The 13074-nt window shown below is 41.9% G+C and overlaps 1 protein-coding gene across 2 annotated transcripts in view; it reads right to left on the reverse strand.

Annotated features, from left to right (window-relative positions):
* The window catches only part of CHRM2 (cholinergic receptor muscarinic 2), a 103867-nt gene extending 91201 nt beyond the window's left edge, over positions 1 to 12666 (reverse strand). Inside the window, exons 1-2 of one of the 2 annotated variants that reach the window (XM_040561366.1) lie at positions 12376 to 12666; positions 11895 to 12069 (exon numbers count right to left, since the gene is read on the reverse strand). The gene's annotated coding sequence lies outside the window, so the exon portion shown is untranslated. Of the gene's footprint in view, positions 1 to 11894 lie in introns of both variants that reach the window. The other variant, XM_040561378.1, reaches the window with a different exon arrangement.
* Positions 12667 to 13074: the final 408 nt, after the last annotated feature.

The raw sequence follows: 13074 nt of genomic DNA on the forward strand, positions 1-13074 counted from the left end.
AGCCTTGTGGGTAGCAAGGAAAGAAATTAGGTTCCAGATAGAATGGAACCAAGCCCACATTTTCCTTGAGATTTATTTTGTTTTGCTTGTTAAAGATTTTGGCTTAAAGTTAAAAATATTATACTTAAACTTGGATTGCTAAAGCTATAGCCAAAACCACACTGTAACAGATTTATTTTTCAAGCAAGTAAAGCACCTAGTGTTTTTATTTATTTATTTATTTATTATTATTATTCAGTAAGAAATGTGGGAGATTCTGCTATAATGAGTGGAAATCTTATTTTAACTCTGCTGTTGTGTGGGTTTCTTAATAAAAGGAAAGCTTGACCCGCTCTTTTCAAGGTTGTTCAGCTTGCATTTAAGTTCATGCCTTTAGCTTGGCCCTTACTTGCAGTACAAAGCAATCCTGCATAGGTGGAAGAGCAATGTTGTGATTTGGATGGGACCGTGACCATGATGGCAAAACTCTGACCTAGAATGCTTTGCAGTAATCCCCTGTCTCATTTCTTGCAGACATAAAAGACATCGACAAAGCAGAGACCATCTTCAGGAAGTACATCCATTATCATATGTTCGGTCTTAGTTCTCTATTCTCTGGTCTTCATGTGTTTTTTTGAGGACTCACTAGTTAAAAGACAATGGTCTAAATCCTGATACAGCACACAAAATTATACCGTTTTGAGAAGGCTATGATTTTGGAGTTTTCAAGTGAAAAGGAAGAAGTCATCTCTCTTTTGGCATTTGGGAGGCATAACTTCTTCTCTAACAAGACGAAAAATTATATACATGCAACTGCCAAAGGAGACTTTCTCTGTTATATTTACAGGGATGCAAAGGCCTCTTAATGCCTGTCACTTCCCTTTTTTTGGTGTATAAAGGCTGTTTGATCCATTTATTTTGTTGTTGTTGTTGTTGGAAATAACAAACTGAATGAGAAGAGAGATTAAAAGCTGAGCAGCGACCACGTTTTCCCTTTACAAACCCTCTGTTCCCCTACAAAGGGAACACAAGGACATTAAGCTGAAAGAAGTGAGTCTACAAGGAGGTTATCTCAGGCCGTTATATCAGTTACAGACAGTGGAGTAGGAATGCGCACTCTGTGGCTAGCCTTGAGATCTGCCTGGAAACCACATGTATATTAAAATTCTCCTACTGTTACAATGAAAAAATTTTTGAATTTATTTGTAGAAGGTATTTCTGGGGAGTCAAGTTAATTAAACTAATCTCCAAAGTGTCTTATGGCTGTTTAGATAAGCACCTAGCCAAGAAGGCAACAAATTACTGGTGAGCAGCAAAAGTAAAACAGTTTGAACATTGTCCAGTGAAGACAGCTACGCTGAAAACTTTAAGTGATTTTTTGAGTTCAAGAGCTCTCCCCAACCAGCTTGCCCATTGTCCTCTCTCAAAGTGGCCAGCAGCAAAGAGCAAGATAAAAGAACAGGCATGCAGTGTTACCACCTCAGCATACTTTTCTTGCGTTGAAGCAACTGGAGGTATGAGGCGCTCTCTTACCCTGTGTCTTTATTTGCATCATAGAGCTGTTAAAAATATGTTTTTTTCAGCACTCTGTCTAGTTTGAGAAAGATGAGGTCTGTGTTATAATTTTTGTAAGTAATAAAAAGAAACAAAATGTTTGAAACGTTACATCATTCAATTCTTTCTATGGATGCTCAAATTTGGGTAAAGTTTCTCAGTGCAGACTGTTACGTAAGTGCTGCCAAACTAAACAAAACTAAACATGGGCAGACAAAGCATAGGAGAATGCATATGTTACTTTATACAATTTCTAGGTGAGAAGCTGAGGTACAGAAGGTTGGCTGGGTTTGTCCAAAGCCACATAATCAATCTGCGAAACTAGGAATTCAGCCTTCTCATGATTGTCCAAAAGAGCAAACAACAATATTGTACATCTCTTTTCTTATGTGCCATTCCCACTCCCGACTTGGATTTTTAAGAAAGTTTAAAGGAAATAATGTGGACTAGCAGTTGTCAAATTTACCATTCAAAAGAATGACAACACTTGACTTATCAGGGTTTTTCAAAACCGGATATTTTGCATTTCCTTGTGCTCCAAAGTAGATGATATACAGTCTCACTCTGTGCTAAACAAAGAAAGAAAGATATTTACAGTTTCTTCAGTCAAAGCAGACCAAATGGTTTTCCTCGTCTTTGTTCTTTTGCCTTTATTGCTTCTTTCTAATTATTATTTATTATTATTATTTTTTCCTTTCCTAAACTGCATTGCAAAATGTGCAAAATGAATAATAACAGTAAGATATTCCTTTCAGGGAACTGCTTCTGATGTCAAACCTTTCAGTAAAAATCCTTACATTTACTCCCAGTGGCTAAGATTGTGAAAATGACTTGCAGACATCAGACATTTTTAATGAGAATTTAACAATGAACCCTTCATATGTTCTTTCCTTCTAGTGGCAGCTAAGTGTGCTGGCTATCACAAATGTCAAAAGCAGAAGGGTAACTTATGTTACCTTCCTTCTTCCTGCTTTTCCTTATATTTAAGAGCCTTTTACGTTTGGTTAAAGGAAGAAACTTCAAGATGCCATGTTCATATTCTCACTGCTAGGGCTCAAGGTCAAGCATGAGAAGACATGGCATTGCCAGGTTAAATATAGCACTTTGCTGATGGTGTCCCTTTTTATGTCACTTATGTTCTGACAGCTTTCATCAGCTGAGAATTCACTGTTAGAAAAGTGAAATTAGTGTGGGTGAAATATGCCAGCAACAGATCAGGAGATCAGTTTTCAGCTTAATCTCAACAGATAGAAGAGAAGACATCTTCCTGACTAGACCCCTTCTCCTAAAAGCTATTATTCCTCCAACATCCATGTTGAACAATAGTTCCAAAGTTCAGTGAGAGTAAAATTGTCCATATGCTTGCTTGTTCCATAGCAAGCCCTTCCCTGAGGTTACTAGCACCAGCCCTCATCTGCTTTCATTTCCCACACATATTAATCCACTTTTGTGCAATATTATGTATGAAATGGAGTAAACTGAATTTCCCACCATGACAGAATGCTACTAGAAACATAGGAAAGTGAGAGGGTGAGGCAACCATTTTTTATACATCATATGGTCTACATATGAATTGAAGTGTGAATCTACCACAATGGTGATGATGGAAATCCTCAAGGACCTTGGGTAGTGGTGGAGGAGAAAAGAGTAACATCCCTGTCCACATGTATGTTGCTCAGTTCACATGCCCTGCTCTCAAAGTCTACTAACTCTGTTTTATGTCAGAAATGTGTGTTGAGCTAAGGGGTATAAGGAGAACCAACAGGTCCATACAATTTTTTTGAACAACTCTGATGCAGTGTAATCTGAATGAGTTCATGGCATTGTAAATCCCACTTTGGCAATTTACACTTAATACTGACTATGCTGAAAACACACAACTGAGAAAAACCCCAGGACCACATCCAGTCATTAAACATTACCTTCAGTTTCTTTTCCTCTCTTCCCACCCTTCCCCCAATACAATCGGATAATGAGAACTATTTTTTTTTTCCTTGTAAAACTGGACTTGTAAGTAATTTTATCCTTTTACTCATCAACAAGATCAGAGGCAATTAGGAGCTTTGGTAATTTTTTATTGTAGGGACTCTGAACATTTTAATTTGTCCTCTGTTCTAAAGAGAAACTTTTTGGATAATCAGCTCCTAAAAGCCCAGTTTTCCAACACCCCAATGCAAAGAAAGCCCCTGTGGATGGAGTCTGTCTCCTTCTGTTTTCATGTGGCAGTACCACAGCCTAAGCTCAGTACCTGACTGCAGCAAGTGAATCCTCACATTGTCATAAGATCAGGAAGACTTATTCTCCCTACTGCAGGAAGCTGAGCCAAAGCCTACCTAAAGATAACAAGAGTTGCTCTCTGACCCCAACAGGCTTTGCATCAGACCATTGGAACTTGAGGAAGGTCAGAAAGGAGGTCTGTGACATGGTCAGGAGCCTGTCTACTTGGTCTCAATCCAATGTGCTGAGCATAAAGTTTAATTTAAAAAGCATAACAATATATATTTTTAATTAAATCCTGCATTAGTATACTTTGTCCAGGAAACACATGGGATATTCAATGAATTGAATAGAAAGAAATCAAAAAGGCAACTAAGTCAAATAAAATAGTAATCCTGGGTAACTTCACTCACTTGTACAGTGGTAGGTCAACTGGTACAAATGGATTAGGAAAAAAAATAATCTAGGTGATTTCTAGAATAACTGTAATACATAACAGTACATGTTCTTAACTTAGTCTTAAGTAGCTGAAGAAATGATGCAGTCAAGCCACCAAATAGTAATGAACTTATTACTATATTAGAAGACTGATGTTAAAACTGAAATTAATTAGTGAATTAATTTAAAAACTACTGGAGGTAGAAACGGAATAGAAAAAAAAAAAAAAAAAGAAGAGTGAAAGAAAAAGTAAAATGCATAAATTCAAATCAACAGAGATATTACCAGAGAGTTTCTGATTCAAGAAAATCATGCAAAAAGCAAACTGAAAGACAATAGAGGAGAAAGAAAAAAAAAAAAAAAAAAAAAAAAAAAGATGTTTTGAAATGTTTAGATCCAAGACATTTTTTGAACCAAGCAACGAGCTTTCACTTGTTCACACTTCAGCTCTGGTGAAGTCCCTGGCTAAGGAAGGAAATTATAATAAATAAATAAGTAAATAAATAAATAAAGCCATGTGTAAATGAAGATGGCCAAGGATGCATGGACAAGAGTTGGCATGTGTGTATGGGTCAGGATATTTTTGAAGGGTTTTAAATTCATACAGTTTGGGATGGAACCAATGGGACCTGTTGGACATACAGGGGGTAATGGGAAAAATTAATGGCCAAAAGGATGTTGCAGAAGTTCTGAATGGTCCGTTTGGGTAAAGTATCCCCAAAACAGATGCTGTGCCGATGTCCACACTGGACCTATTTTTTTTCAAGACAAGAAAGGGTGTCAGCTGCCAGAATGTGAAATGTTGAAAGGGGAACAAACTGATAAACTAAACAGCAATGTGTCACAAGGACCTGGTTATATATGCAAGGGTTTGGAAGGCATTTGGAAATGAAGTGGATGAGCTGATAGCAAAAATGCGCAAGCTGTTATTGAAGTCAGATATACTACAGAAGGCTTGGAGTGTGAGAGCTAGCATAGCTATCTTTAGGACAAGCACTGGAGTGATTGTAGGTATTATATATGTAAAAGTCTTATTTCAATTCCAGATACATTTATTGAAACTAATAAAAACTGGAATTACCTACAGGAGAGGAAAAAAAAATCAGTTTATTTCAAACAAAATGTTGTCTTCTATACATTCTGTGAAACATCAAGCTAATAGACCAGGAATATAACCTGATAAATAAATATATATATATATATATAATTTTTTTTTGAGAAGTTTCTTTTAAAGAAATTACATCATTGTAGAAGAAGTAGTTTATTATTACTTGTTGGAAATTGTCTAAAAGATACAAAGCAGGAACTACACATGAACAATTATTTTTCACTCTAAAAGATTAACAACTGGGTTGTCCATGATTTTATATCAGGTATAATTTCTTTACTGAAATTACTGCTGTTAGAAAAAGAGAGTAAGGATGGAAGCATTTCAGAATATGCTAATTAAGTTGGGTGAACTTGAGCATTCTGATAGCAAGTGGAAATAAGTGTTGGCTGATATAGAACACACAAGTGGAGTAAAAAATAAGAAACTTTCCTAGATCCTAAACCATCTCTGACAATTCAAGGAAAGGTCTTGGTATAACTACAGGCAACCCAGCTATAAATTTTTCTCAATCACAATAGTAGTAAAACAAAACAAAACAAAACAAAACAAAATCTACTGTACAGGTGGAGTAAAAAATACTAATATGAAAACTGCTACTGTATAAACTAGTAGTCCTCACCTAGAAAATAATGTCCACTTTGGCCAATCCACCACCGGAAATGGAGATGGAAGAATTGGCAGTATTTAAGAATGCAAAGTGACAGAAAATCTTGAAATTGTCTAGGTGAGAGAAGAAAAGAACAAGAGGGTTCATGACTGAGGAAACAAATGGCACCCATACAATGAACTGAGTTCTCCTATTGGCATTTCCACACCATATAACAGAGAGGTAAGGACAATATTGAAATACAGCTAGTTTAAATAGATCAAAGGTTATCTGGAGTGTGGTTTTCCCAAGAAAATGTGTAATTAACCTACTGAACTGTCTCCTACATGCTATCACTAAGGTAGCAAGCTCACTGGGAGGTAAAACCAAAGTAGCTGTTTATCTGGCCAGTGAGAATATCTGCAGTTCATTCAGAACTGCTAGAGGTTTCCATTTGATGAGGAAGGTGGATATCTGTTTTCATTTGGAAGTGGTCTCTGGGCAGTGAGCAACCACAAACTGGTAGGTATTAAGATAGCATTTTAATTAAGGACAGTAAATTTATCTAGGGAAGCATTTCCTGCACCTTCTTCTGAGGTATGTCGTAACGGGCACAGATACAGACATAATACTGGACAGGATAAAAACACCTGCCTGATCCAATGCTGCAGTCATTATGTTCTAATATTCTTTAACTAGATGACTGATGCTTTTTTGAAGTGGAAAATAATAGTAATGATAGCAAATAACACAATATCCATTAATTATTCATGCTAACATTCATGAAACTTTTGAGATGTGTGAACATTTTCATGAATAAATCATTGGTTACCTGCTTGCATGAAATAACCTCCATTGTAGAATGAGCTTGCTGCCACTATTCATGAAACAATTTGTGAATCATTTTCAATATACGGCCACTTTACTTTCTAATTGACTAACTATGAGATAGATGAGTATAAAATAGACTTCAATATTTGAAAATGCAACTGCTGACTGTACCAGAAACTACTGCTGGCTGTAACAGAAACTTATTGTTTCCTACTGATAAGTTTTGCCAATTTTTATTTCTTCCATGCTGGAATGAATTCCAAAAATGAAGGGTCTGATCTTCATCGTTTGAAGATCACACTGTCTCCCATGAAAACAAGAGAGTTTTACATGTTCAGACTACCTGAGAATCCTGACCCAGAGAAATTACTAAGCAAGATAATTCTTTTAAATAACTAGGTTTATTTTATCTCCTTGGTTGCCAGCACTAATTGTCACAGTGATTCAAAAGAAAGATCTATGAAGATGATTTTTTTGTCCTGTTCCAACTCTTTTTACCTACACCTGCCCACAGTTAACTCAGTGCTTTTTTTTAAGAGGATGAGGAAAACCCTTGGAGTCTCTGGTTTACAGAAATTCTCACCTCTCTGTGTTGTGGCTTCTCTTAGAGATATTTATTGCCATCATTTTCAGAAGTGCTCCATCTCATTCCCAATGTCCATTATCATATTGCATATCCTTTTTGGCAGAGTCTAACGACTCAGCTCTGTTCCATGAACAGCTGTCAAAACACTGGAATATTCTAATTACAACACTTACTATGTTTCTATGAAAGTCAGATCCTGAGCTCCATTGCAATAGAATAAAACAGAAGTAATTAAAGCCAAGGGAGTCACTCTTGATTTACAGGAATATAAATAAATCACAGTCTAGCCCACGGAGTCAAAAGAGATGCTGGGATCAGAGGACCATCTCTTCAAAAGGAAACAGGCAGAAAGCTTTCAGCAAAACAGCTGGCCCTAAATGATGGTACGCTTCACTTTTTCATTGTCATATCCTTAAAAAATGAATACATAAAGCACATGGACTACTGAAATCCCTCTGTGCATTTAAGTTTCACTGGCAAGCATTCTCTGGGAAGTACCTGATAGAAATGAGATAAAACTCACTTCACTCTGCACCATTCTCTTGGGACTTAAAATCATGTTGTATGAGAAATGTCACTTTGAAACATCTGCTGATATGTATCTTTCTGTACAGGGAATAGACAGTGTTAGATACAGGTAATGATACAGCTTTAAAGGTAGGATAAACAGTCCAAAATAACTAGCAACATCACGGGCTAAAGCATTTTACATGGAAACAAGCTCAGGGGTCATGGGAAAGGGATAAAGCCGTTTAAGACAATTCAAGGGGTGTCCCCATCTTTTAATTCTGCCCACTTGTTTAGGGAAATGCAGGAGGACAGTGGGATAATTCACTAAGCGTTCCTCACTCAGTGTGGTACGGAGGGCTAGGTAATGCAATCTACTAAGTACAGGAGCTTGGTGTTCAGCTGGTGGGATGAGGACAGGAGAGTAGATAACTCTTGGCATATCTTGGACAGCAACAACTCGAGCCCAAGAAATGTTTTGAAGATCTTGGCAAAACCAAAAGCTGTCTGTCAAAATATAGGAACTGGTAAAAATGTGTTAGTTGTCTTGTTTAGATACAACTCTTTTTTTTTTTTTTTTTTTTTTTTTTTTTTACCTTTTTTTCCCAGTTCTCTGTGCTCAGTCCTCTGTGCAGTCTGTTTCTTAGAGAAGGGAATCCACATTTGGATTTAACAGGGCTTGAAATGCTACCATCTGATTTAAGCTTTTTAAGATTTAAGACTACAAGCATCTGTGGAAAAAGTTATCCCTGTCATTCACATGAGCTGGATCTAAGTCCCTTCAGCTTTTCTTATCCTGATTACTATTACCCACCCATCCAAAGATCCCACAGAAGGTCAGGGCAGCATTTTCACAAGTGAGTAATCCTTTTCTGTGCCTTCAAATCTCTAAGAATTAGCTGCAAATTGCTGCAAGTTGTGAAGCTCAGTCAGAAAAGCCCAAAATTTGTGAATCAATGACTAGATATAGGCTCTAATTACTTCCTACAAGTTCCTCTATAGTTTAACCCGTGTCACGGAACTTTAAGTGTTAGGCTGTGGGTGACTGAACCAGGACCAGCTAAACCCCAACACGCCTTCTTTTGCAGCTTGGGATTTAGAATAGGGAAGAGAAGGCTGGAAACAGACACTAGGTAGAATGTTTTTACCTCATACCGCTCGTTTCTTTCTGCCCCCTCTAATTTTCTATCAAGCCTTGCATCCCGTGCCCGCGGATGGTCTCCCTCGCCTGCCTCTGGCACTAGAGGGCGTGGAGATCTGGGCTTTGGGACAGAAATCCAACTCTCTGCAGACCCATACTTTACCTTAAATTGAACTCAACTTTCAAAGAGGTTTTGATTTCACAGAAGGGGAATCTGCTTCATTATTACTAGTTTGTCTGCCTTTCCCATGCTGCATTGCTATGGAAACGGGACCAGAATATAAGTCTTTTGCATGTAGGTCATGATATTACTGGAGAAGAGGAATCCTGGGTGAATGGGTGAGTGGGTTACAGGAGCAAAATGGGGCAGAGTAAACATCTGGGACTACAGCGACAACAGTAGGGGAGTTCATAGTAGATCTCCGAGAAGACTATTGAATTAGACACATAATGGGTGAAAGATCCAAGCATGTGGAGCAACTGAGAGACAGAAAACACACACAGGGACTCAGTCCAGAGGTGGAAAACAAAATGACAAAGGGACATGGGACTGAAAATGCAGGCAAAATAATGCTTTTTTTCATAGATATATTATTCAGTGGTGGCCATGGTTTCTGCCTTCTTTCATCTTGATCTCCCTCCCAGGCAGTGGCATGGCACAGCACTGTTTCCACCACCTCCACCTCCCCAGGACACTGCTGACCACGGGTGGTCCAGATCTCCCCAGGCTCTGGCCAGGTGCAGAGTTACAACCATTTGGGTATGAGTTATCACCTAAGATTTTGGTTTTAGGTAGAAAACTGTGACCTCTTTTTATTATTTGCCTTCCCTCCAAAACAACTGAAGTGGGCCAAGCCCAGACCCACTTCCGATATACTAAGCCTCTTTCCCAGGTGGACTGCAATGCAGAAATCATGGAGTGACTTAGACCAGGGCAGAGAGAGCGCCTCAGCAGGGCACATGCTTGCCAAATCAGTGAGCCCATGGCACATCTTCTTGCTCTCCTGAAGCAAAAGCAAACAAGGCTGCTTTTGCAATGCAGAGGTCCTGCAAAGGGGAAGCTCGACCAAAGTTATAATCAAAAAGAGCCTAAAGGACAGAGAACATACTCTGTGCAGCATAACACAGTTTATAGACGAGTCATCAAAAGCATCTGGTGTCATAAACTGTATAATTGAGGCTGGCACGTATTTAGACAGGAGCTGAGATTGCAGGCGATGCAATGCCATAAAAGCAGACAGTGTGCCTACTTCTGATCTCCCCTATTAACCTTCCTCATTGTTGGTCTTTTTTTTTTTTTTAACCACAAAAGCATGCTGTCAAGAAGAGGTTGGCCCTTCTCCTTTTCCCTTATGCAAATGAAGATCTTTTTCAAGTGAAGGGGCAACCAACATGTGAAAGCACACTGGTTGACACATAACTGGGGAGACAAGCTATTCTGGCTAAATTCTCCTTTCTCTAAAGGAACTATAGCACATGAAAAAAGTAGGATAAAAAATAGGTCTTACAGGGTGGGGGCAGAGTCCTTCCTCCTTTCCCCACTGAAGGGGTGGAGGACTCGCCCTGAGGCCCGTGAGAAGGAGCTACAAGCCCGGCGGCTCCCGCGGGCCCCCCGGGTCCCTGGCAGTGTCTCCACGAAGCTGACAGCAGGGCCGTGCTACCCGGGAGAGAAGGCGCCCGCTGGGAGCACCTCGCCGGTGGGGCAGGGCCCTTTGCAGCAGCCGGGAAAGCACTTTGCGCCCTCAGAGCCTCCGAAATGGCTGGACTTGGACGAGACCAGGACGTCGGCGCCCCGGAGCCGATTCTGGGAGAAATTTTTTTTCCTCCCTCTGCCTGAGCTGAGCTCCCTCTCGAGGCTCGCTCCTTCTGGCCACCAGCGCCCACCCGAAGCCGGAGGCACGGAAAAGGAGCCGGGAGGCACGGCCGGGACCGGCTCAGCCCTGCCAGCTGTTCAACCGGGCCAGGGGAGCGGGGCGAGAAGGATCCGACCCTGGCATCCTCCCCGCCTCTCCCGGCCCCACCGGCCACCGGAGCCCAGGGGCACCGAATCAGGGAAGCGGGGGTCTGAACCGGGGAACCCTTGTGCCTTCCCCGCCTCCGGGGCCGTCCGAGCCCGCGCTCCCTCCCCGAGGCAGGAGGAACAGAGGCATGAGGCCGCGCAGATGGGCGCTGAGCCCGGGCAGGCGCACGCTCCCCGGGAGGGATGCTGGGGGCGAGGGACCGCGCTGACACGGCGGAAGCCCCCATCCCTTACAGCCCGCATCCCGCATGGCCCCCGGCAGCGCAGGGATGCCCCCGGCTCGTCTCTGCCCTCCCACCCGCCCGCCAGCCCGCTCCGAGGGCAGGCTCGGCTCCCTGGGCACGGCTCCGCTCCCGGCGCCCGGAGACATTTTGCAGGAGTCGCCAACAAACATGTCACATCGGGATTTGGGAAGGGGAGCCCGGGAGATGTCTCTGTGTCGGAATGCAGCATTTACATATAAAGCACTTGGACAGCGCTTGGAAAATGTGAATCTCTCTAAATCAGGTTACTGCGTCTTCCTTCCCCGCTATACCATGCTCTATACCATGCCTGCCTCGATTCCGGGATAAGTATCGCAAATGTAACTCAACAGAGGAAGGCTCTTTGCCTTCTCTCTTCTCGCTGCCACCCCCAGGTGACTCGCACCGCGATGGACCCTTTCAGCAAAAGTTTCTCCGCCTTTTGTTATGTTCATTCTATCAGGAAGCAAAAGTAAGCTCGTTTCTTGGACATTATTTTCTTGGCGGGAGCTTTCCTCTGACAGCAGCAGATGAAATCGTAGGTGCGGCGGGAGGAGGGTAGAGGACGAGAAAGAAAAGGGGGGGAAAAGACTGAAAAAAAAAAAAAAAGATGGGAAGAACAAGAAAAAGGAAGGAAAAAAAAAAAAGAGGAAGCGTCAATAAAAAAGCAAAGCTTTCCTACCTGTGTTCCAATCACCAGAAGTTGTATCCCATCGTGCTCCAAGCGGCTCGTTGCAAGCGGCGGCTGCAGAGTGGCCCCGGCTCTGGCGGCGGAGGCATGCGGGCTGCGCGCATCAGAGCCCGGAGGCAGCCGCTTTATCTTTCTCTTTCATATCTTCCAAGAGGAGGGAGGCGGGCTGGGGTGGGGGAAAGACGGATTACTTGGTGCTGTGATAATGAGGGGAAAGAATAACAGTTGGAAAGCTTTAAACGAAAGGTGGCATTGTCCGGGTTGATGGAGTTTTTGTCGCTCCCTCGCTCGCTCTCTCCCTCCCACACGCCCAGGCACACACATATACACTCACACCCTCCGTGGCACCGGCCCCTGGGAGTCTCTGCTTCAGCTCAGCCAAGTTGAACTTTCAATATATATATATACACACGTATATATGCATATATATACGTAGAGCGACACTAAACCTAGCTTAACGGATTCGACAAACCTGGAGAAATTACAAATAGCGGATGCTGAGACTCGTAAGTGAGCTGGTAATAATTCATACGTCCCCCAGCCCTCCTAAGGAAATGAGGACAAGCTGCCACCTTCATGGGGGTGGTGGCGAGGAGGGGAACGGGGCGCCTAGGGGAGCATCTCGAGTGGATGTCCACGCCGGGGGCTGCGGCTGCGGGTCTGCTCGCTGCCCGCCGGTGCGTGGTGTGTGCGGGGAGGGAGGGGTGAGCGCGAGGTGGGCTCGATTAGCTGCAATGGGCAGGCAATTTCTGCAGAGAACATTTACAATTTTCTTTCAATATGACAGGATTAGTTGCTGTTGAAGGCTCTCCTCCAATAAGATCGGCACTGCTCTCTGATTTGGTGGCTTTGCTGAATAGAAATTACTGGTTCTTGTTATCTCTCAACACACTCTCCCCTCTTCCTCATCAGACACTCCCCTTGTCCTCATCAGAAGTCTTTATCTACAATTTGCACATCAGAACTGATTTTTTTTTCGGTTACCTCTTCCACATCTTTCCCCGCAACGCTTTCTCAATTCCATGATAGCCGTAAGTCTCAAGCGATATATGGGAGCAGAAAGAGACACAGGTTTTACATTATTGCAGTTACCGGAGTCTCCCCTCACTGTGGAAAACACATTGCTACACTAAATCCAGTTTATTTTTTTAAACTGATTGTCGTGCTTAAA

The sequence above is a fragment of the Cygnus olor genome, chromosome 1 (assembly GCF_009769625.2).
Source record: "Cygnus olor isolate bCygOlo1 chromosome 1, bCygOlo1.pri.v2, whole genome shotgun sequence".
NCBI classification, from domain to species: Eukaryota; Metazoa; Chordata; class Aves; order Anseriformes; family Anatidae; genus Cygnus; species Cygnus olor.